The sequence below is a fragment of the Bubalus bubalis genome, chromosome 9, assembly GCF_019923935.1.
Source record: "Bubalus bubalis isolate 160015118507 breed Murrah chromosome 9, NDDB_SH_1, whole genome shotgun sequence".
Lineage (NCBI taxonomy): Eukaryota > Metazoa > Chordata > Mammalia > Artiodactyla > Bovidae > Bubalus > Bubalus bubalis.
Window position 1 is genome coordinate 68346321 of NC_059165.1, and position 8849 is coordinate 68355169.

Sequence of the window (8849 nt, forward strand, 5' to 3'; positions counted from 1 at the left end):
GTAATTATAGACTCGTAGGAAGTTGCAACGGAGAAGGCAATGGCACCCCACTCCAGTACTCCTGCCTGGAAAATCCCATGACGGAGGAGCCTGGTAGCTGCAGTCCATGGGGTCGCTAAGAGACGGATACGACTGAGCGCCTTCACTTTCACTTTTCACTTTCATGCATTGGAGAAGGAAATGGCAACCCACTCCAGTGTTCTTGCCTGGAGAATCCCAGGGACGGGGAAGCCTGCTGGGCTGCCGTCTATGGGGTCACACAGAGTCGGACACGACTGAAGTGACTTAGCAGCAGCAGTAGCAGGAAGTTGCAAAGACAGTACAGACAGGTCCTTGCGTACCTTTCATCCAATTTTCACCAATGGTTGCATTTAACATAATTGTAATATAATATGAATATCAGAACATGACATTAATACAATGTGTCTTTGTAGTTTTATTGCATGTGCATATTCTTTTTTTATTTGCTTTTTAATTGGAGGATAATTGCTTTAAAATGTTATATTGGTTTCTGCCATACATCAACATGAATCAGCCATAGGTATACACGTGTCCCAGCCCCCTTGAACCTCTCTCCCCGCTCCCACCCCATCCCACCCCTTTAGGTTTTCACAGAGTACCAGGCTGAAATCCCTGCACTGTACAACAACTTCCCACTAGCTATCTATTTCACACATGGTAATGTATTTATTTCAATTGTACTCTCTCAATTTGTCCCACCCTCTCCTGCTCTCCCTGTGTCTACAAGTCTGTTCTGTATGTTGGAGTCTCTACTCCTGTTCTGCAAATAGTTTCATCAGTATCATTTTTCTAGAGTCCATACATATGTGCTAATATATGCTATTTGTTTTTCTTTTTCTGACTTACTTCACTCTGTATAACAGACTCTAGATCTATACACCTCTCTAGAACTGACTCAGATTTGTTCCTTTTTATGCCTGAGTTATATTTCCTTGTGTACATGCACCACAGTTCCTATATCCATTCATCTGTCAATGGACATCTCGGTGGCTTGTGTGTCCTAGCTATTGTAAATAGTGCTACAATGAACATTGGAGTACATGTGTTTTTTTCAATTATGTTTTTCTTAGGTTATATGCCCGGTAGTGGGATGGCTGGGTCATCTGGTAGTTTTATTTCTAATTTTTAAGGAAATACCCATACTCTTCTCCATAAGTGAAGTGAAGTCACTCAGTCATGTCCGACTTTTTGTGACCCCATGGACTGTAGCCTACCAGACTTCTCCGTCCATCAGATTTTCCAGGCAAGGGTACTGGAGTGGGTTGCCATTTCCTTCTCCAGGAGATCTTCCTGACCCAGGCATTGAACCCAGGTCTCCCGCATTGTAGGCAGACGCTTTACCATCTGAGCCACCAGGGAAGTCACTCTTCTCCATAATGGCTATTAAAAAAATCTGCAAAGAATAAATGCTGGAGAGGCTGTGGAGAGAAGGGAACCCTCTTGTACTGTTAGTGGGATATAAATTAATAGCCACTCTTCTCCATAATGGCTATTAATTTATATCCAAGCAATGGCACCCCACTCCAGTGCTCTTGCCTGGAAAATCCCATGGACAGAGGAGCCTGGTAGGCTGCAGTCCATGGGGTCACTAAGAGTCAGGCACAACTGAGCGACTTCACTTTCACTTTTCACTTTCCTGCATTGGAGAAGGAAATGGCAATCCACTCCAGTGTTCTTGCCTGGAGAATCCCAGGGATGGGGGAGCCTGGTGGCTGTCGTCTATAGGGTCACACAGAGTTGGACATGACTGAAGTGACTTAGCAGCAGCAGCAACAGTACAAGAGGGTTCCCTTCTCTCCACAGCCTCTCCAGCATTTATTCTTTGCAGATTTTTTAAACTTTAATTTTTTAAATTATGAAAGTATGATAACACATTTACAAGAGACTTGGAAAATTCAGAACAAAGTTACATATAGCTCCATTATATATTAACATTATTTTTAAGTAGATAAATTAAGGTTTTTAATTGAAGTTTCAATATCACTCTTTCAAAAATTAATAGAATGGACAGAAAAAAAGTAGAAGGATATAGTGGACCTGAAAAGCATTATTAACCAATTCAATATAATTAAGATTTATACAATTTTCACACAACAGCAGGGTATGAACTTTATTCAAGTTCCCATAGGCTATAACCAGGAGACACTGGAACATATCCAGGGACATAAAACAAGATGCAAAAATGTCATGGTCTAAAGGTATTAAAATCATACAGAATCTGTTCTATCACTGTAGAACTATGTTAGAATACAATATCAAAAGATATTTGAAAATAACCCACATATTTTTTAACTGTAATCTGACAGTTACCAAGAGAAATCTTTGACTTAGCCATTGAAAGCCTCAAGAAGATTAAAAAACTGAAATAACACAGAGGTGATTGAAGAGAAGAAAGCATTTAAGTGAAAAACTAATGTCAAAATGAAAAATTAATATCAAAACTAATTTTAAAACTCCATGTATTTGGAAGTTCAATGTCCACTTTTAAATGATGGGTGTTTCTAAGAAGGCATAACAAGAAACATTAGAAACTATTTGTAAAAATAAAAATGAAAAGAGAATTTATCAGAATTTGTTGCATGCAGCTAAAGCTGCTCATTTCAACTAAATACAATGTGAAATCTTGAATACGATATGAAAACAAATCGTGGACACTAGCAAAATATTTTGTGAAATTTGAACAAAACCTATACTGTGCATGCTAAATTGCCTCAGTCGTGTCTGACTGTTTTTGACGCTATGGGTTTCCATTCCCTTGTTCAGGGCATCTTCCTGACCCAGGGATCAAACTCATGTCTCTTATGTCTTCTGCATTAGGCAAGCAGGTTCTTAACCATTAGTACCACCTGGGAAGTCAAAAACACACTGGATAAAAATAAAAGATAATCATACAGTCCAGTTGCTTTTAAACATGGCTGCTCATTAGAATCACATCTGGAGGTTTGGAGGAAAAAAAATACCAGGCCAATTTGTTTGTTTTTTTTTTTTCAAAAATATCCAAGATAATTCTAATCTGCATCTGGATTTTAAAAACTGAATGCAAATTTTTCTATTAAATGGTAGTTTCAGTGATATAGAATTCTATTATTTTCTGTTGACCAGTCATGATACAATGGTATTAAAACAAAGATACATAATCACAACAGTAAGAGATGTTTATCAGCTATCACAATTAATAGCAGTCAAAAAATAAAAGATAATTATAATTGCAAGCCATAATGGAAATATGATTAACTTAACAGTGCTTTCCAGGTGGTGCTAGAGGTAAAGAACCTGTCTGCCAATGCAGGTGACTTAAAAGATGCAGATTTGATCCCTGGGTTGGGAAGATTACCCTGGAGAAGGAAATGGCAACCCACTCCAGAATTCTTGCCTTGGAAATCCCAAGGACAGAGGAGCCTGGAGGGCTGTGGTCCATAGGGTCACAAAGAGTTAGGTCACAAAGATTCAGGTCACAGAGAGTCAGACACGACTGAAGTGACTTAGCATGCATAAAATAATTACTTACAACTTGGGGGGTTAAATAGGGGATTGGAATGCAAAAGTAGGAAGTCAAGAGATACCTGGAGCAACAGGTAAAGTTGGCTTTAGGGTACAAAGTGAAGCAGGACAAAGGCTAAAAGAGTTTTGTCAAGAGAACACACTGGTCAAAACAAACACCCTCTTCCAACAACACAAGAGACAACTCTACACATGGACATCACCAGATGGCCAATACCGAAATCAGATTGATTGATTATATTCTTTGCAGTCGAAGATGGAGGAATTCTATAAAGTCAGTAAAAGCAAGACCTGGAGCTGACTGTGACTCAGATCATGAGCTCCCTACTGCAAAATTCAGACTTATATTGAAGAAAGTAGGGAAAATCACTAGGCCATTCAGGCATGATCTAAGTCAAATCCCTTATGATTATACAGTGAAAGTGACAGATATAAGAGATTAGATCTGATAGACAGTGTCTGAAGAACTATGAGCAGAGGTTCATAACACTGTTCAGGAGGTGGTGACCAAAACCATCCCAGAGGAAAAGAAATGCAAGGAAGCAAAATGGTTTTCTGAAGAGGACTTACAAATAACTGAGAAAAGAATAGTGAAAAACAAAGGAGAAAGGGAAAGATATACACAACTAAATTCAGAGTTCCAGAGAATAGCAAGGAGAGATAAGAAAGCCTTTTTAAGTGAACAATGCAAAGAAATAGAGGAAAACAATAGAATGGGAAAGACTAGAGATCTCTTCAAGAAAATTAGAAATATGAGGGAATATTTCATGCAAAAATGGGCACAATAAAGGACAGAAATGATAAGGACCTACCAGAAGCAGAAGAGATTAAGAAGAGATGGCAAGAATACACAAAGGTACTATACAAAAAAGGTCTTAATGACTCAGATAACCATGATAGTGTGGTCACTCACATATAGCCAGACATCCTAGAATGTGAAGTCAAGTGGGCCTTAGGAAGCATCACTATGAGCAAAACTAGTGGAGGTGATGGAATTCCAGGTGAGCTATTTCAAATCCTAAAAGATGATGCTGTGAAAGTGCCGCACTCAATATGCCAGCGAATTTGGAAAACTCAGCAGTGCCCACAGGACTAGAAAAGGTCAATTTTCATCCAATCCCAAAGAAGGGCAATGTCAAAGAATGTTCAAACTACCATACAATTGAGCTCATCTCACATGCTAGCAAGGTAATGCTCAAAATCCTTCAAGTTAGGCTTCAACAGTACATGAACCATGAACTTCCAGATGTTCAACCTGGATTTAGAAAAGTCAGAGGAACCAGAGATCAAATTTCCAATATCCACTGGATCATAGAAAAAGCAAGAGTTCCAGAAAAACATCTACTTCTTCTTCATTGACTACGCTAAAGCTTTTGACTGTGTAGATCACAACAAACTGTGGAAAACACTTAAAGAGATGGAAATACCAGACTACTTTACCTGCTTCCTGAGAAATCTGTATGCAGGTCAAGAAGCAACAGTTAGAATTGGATATAGAACAATGGACTCATTCAAAATTAGGAAAGGAGTACGTCAAGGCTGTATATTGTCACCATGTTTATTTAACTTATATGCAGAGTACATCATGGAAAATGCCAGGCAGGATGAATCACAAGTTGAAATCAAGATTGCTGGGACCGGGTGTGATTCCATCCTGCATGACTGCTTGTTTGAACAGTAGTCATTTAATTCCATCCAGTTTCTCTCCCACTGAAGTGCGTGTCACCAACCCATGGAGGATTCAGGGGAGATGGACATGAACACCCCGAGGCCCCAGACTATCTTTTCAGTTGTGAACTAAAGGCTGACAGAGATTATCACTTTAAGGTGGATAATGATGAAAATGAGCGCCAGTTATCTTTAAGAATGGTCAGTTTAGGGGCTGGAGCAAAGGATGAATTATGCATTGTTGAAGCAGAGGCAATGAATTATGAAGGCAGTCCAATTAAAGTAACACTGGCAACTTTGAAAATGTCTATACAGCCAATAGTTTCCCTTGGGAGCTTTGAAATTATACCACCTGTGGTCTTACAGTTGAAGTGTGGTTCAGAGCCTGTGCATATCAGTGAACAGCTGGTGCTGACCAGGACTGACCAGGACTTAGTAGCTGTGGAGGAAGACGCACAGTCAGAAGATAAAGAGAAGGAGGATGTGAAACTCCTAAGTATATCTGGAAAGTGTTCTGTGGTAGCAAGATTCCCCAGAAAAAAGTAAAGCTTGCTGCTGATGAAGATGAAGAAGGTGATGATGATGACAATTTTGATGAGGAAGTTGAAGAAAAAGCTCCAGTAAAGAAATCTGTATGAGATACTCGAGCCAAAAATTCACAAAAGTTGAACCAGAATGGAAAAGACTCAAAACTGTCAACACCAAGATCAAAAGGTCAAGAATCCTTCAAAAAAACAGGAAAAAACACCTAAAACACTGAAAGGACCTAGCTCTGCAGAAGACATTAAAGCAAAAATGCAAGCAAATATAGAAAGAGGTGGTTCCCTTCCCAAAGTGAAAGCCAAGTTTATCAATTACGTGAAGAATTGTTTCCAGATGACTGACCAGGAGGCTATTCAAGATCTCTGGCAGTGGAAGAAGTCTCTTTAAGAAAATAGTTTAAACAGTTTGTTAAAAATTTTCCGTCTTATTTCATTTCTGTAACAGTTGATATCTGGCTGTCCTTTTTATAATGCAGAATGAGAACTTTCCCTATCATGTCTGATAAATGTTGTCCACATTTCATTGCCAAGAATGTATTGTCCAAAATGCCTGTTTAGTTTTTAAAGGTGGAATTCCACCCTTTGCTTGGTTTTAAGTATGTATGGAATGTTATGATAGGAATAGTAGTAGTGGTGGTCAGACAGATGAAATGGTGGGGAGACAAAAATATACTTGGGAAATAAACTCAGTATTTTAATAAATAAATCAATCTTTAAAGTTATTAGTCTCTAATAAATAAATCTTTTTAATAAAAACAATATTGCTGGGAGAATATCAACAACCTCAGAAATGCAGATGGTACCACCTTAATGGCAGAAAGTGAAGAGGAACTAAAGAGCCTCTTGATGAAGGTGAAAAAGAGTGAAAAAGCTGTCTTAAAACTCAGCATTTAAAAAACTAACATCGTGGCTTCCGGTCCCATCACTTCATGACAAATAGGGAAAAAATGCAAACAGTGACAGACTTTATTTTTTTAGGGTTCAAAATCACTGTGGATGGTGACTGCAGCCAAGAAATTAAAAGATGCTTGCTCCTTGGAAGAAAAGCTTTAACAAACCTAGATAGCATATGAAAAAGCAGAGACATCACTTTGCTGACAAAGGTCCATATAATCAAAGCTATGGTTTCTCCAGTAGTAATGTACAAATGTGAGAGTTGTACCATAAAGAAGGCTGAACATCAAAGAACTGATACTTTTGAACTTTGGTGCTGGAGAAGACTCTTGAGAGTCCCTTGGACTGCAAGAAGATCAAACCAGTCAATCCTAAAGGAAATCAACCCTGAATATTTGTTGGAAATATTGATACTGAAGTATTTTCTATTTCTCCAATATTTAGCTGACATGACTTAGCGATTAGACAACAACAATCTTATGGGAGGTTTCCTGTGGACTGCAGGGCTGGGTCAGATCAGATCAGATCAGTCGATCAGTCTTTGTGACCCCATGAATCACAGCACGCCAGGCCTCCCTGTCCATCACCAACTCCCGGAGTTCACCCAGACTCACGTTCATCGAGTCAGTGATGCCATCCAGCCATCTCATCCTCTGTTGTCCCCTTCTCCTCTTGCCCCCAATCCCTCCCATCATCAGAGTCTTTTCCAATGAGTCAACTCTTCACATGAGGTGGCCAAAGTACTGGAGTTTCAGCTTTAGCATCATTCCTTCCAAAGAAATCCCAGGGCTGATCTCCTTTAGAATGGACTGGTTGGATCTCCTTGCAGTCCAAGGGACTCTCAAGAGTCTTCTCCAACACCACAGTTCAAAAGCATCAATCAGTTCAAAAGCATCAATCAGTTCAAAAGCCCTGAGGTTACCAGGGCTAGGTAACCTCAGGCTAAACATCTAACAGAGAGAGAGAGAGTGCAGCTCCACCTTCCAGTAGATAATCGGATTAAAGTTTTACTGAGCAGGACCCTGCCCATCAGAACAAGTTCCAGTTTTTCCCGGCACCAGGACTGATGCTGTAGCTGAAGCTCCAATACTTTGGCCACCTTATGCAAAGAGCTGACTCATTAGAAAAGACCCTGTCACTGGGAAAGATTGAAGGCAGGAGGAGAAGGGCATGACAGAGGATGAGATGGTTGGATGGCATCACTGACTCAATCGACATGAGTTTGAGCAAATTATGGGAGATGGTGCAGGACAGGGAAGCCTGGCCTGCTGCAGTCCATGGAGTCACAAAGAGTCAGACTCAACTGAGCGACTAAACAACAGTCCCTCTCATCAGCCTCATCCACCAGAGGGCAGACAGAAGAGGCAAGAAGAACTACAATCCTGCAGCCTCCAGAATGAAAACCACAACCACAGAAAGTTAATCGAAATGAAAGTTCAGAGGACTATCTCCCAGATGAAAGAACAGCATAAAATCCCAGAAAAATAACTAAATGAAGTGGAGATAGGCAATCTTTCAGAAAAAGAATTCAAAATAATGATAGGGCAGATGACCCAGGATCTTGGGGGGAAAAAAATGGAGAAGGTGCCATAAATGTTTATCAAAGACCTAGAAGAACGAAGGAATAAACAGAGATGAACAATACACTAGAAGGATTCAATAGCACAATAACTGAGGCAGAAGAGCAGATAAGTAACCTAGAAGGTCGTATGGTGGAAATCACTACTGCAAAACAAAATATAGAAAAAAGAATGAAGAAAAAAATTGTACTCTGGGACAACATTAAAGGCCCCAATATTCACATTTCAAAGGTCCCACAAGGAGAAGAGAGAAAGGACTTGAAAAAATATTTGAAGAGAAAATAGCTGAAGATTTCCCTACCATGGGAAAAGAAATAGTCAAGGAAGTCCAGGAAGTGTAGAGTCCCAGGCAGGATAAACCTACACATCGAGACACTCAGTAATCAAACTGACAAAAATTAAAGAAAAAGATAAAATGTTAAAAGCAACGAGGGAAACACAATAAATAACATACAAGGGAACTCCCATAAGATTATCTATTTGTAAATTTTTTGATGATAGCTATTCTGATCAGTGTGAGGCAGTACTTCATTGCAGTTTTGATGTTGATCATTTTTCCATGTGTTTATTAGCCACCTGGATGTCTTCTTTGGAGAAATATCTATTAAGGCCTTCTGCCCATTTTTTGTTTGGGTTGTTTGTT

At 39.5% G+C, this 8849-nt stretch overlaps 1 pseudogene; it reads left to right on the forward strand.

The window, feature by feature from the left end:
* Positions 1–5254: 5254 nt before the first annotated feature.
* Positions 5255–6434, forward strand: LOC102394308 (annotated as a pseudogene).
* Positions 6435–8849: the final 2415 nt, after the last annotated feature.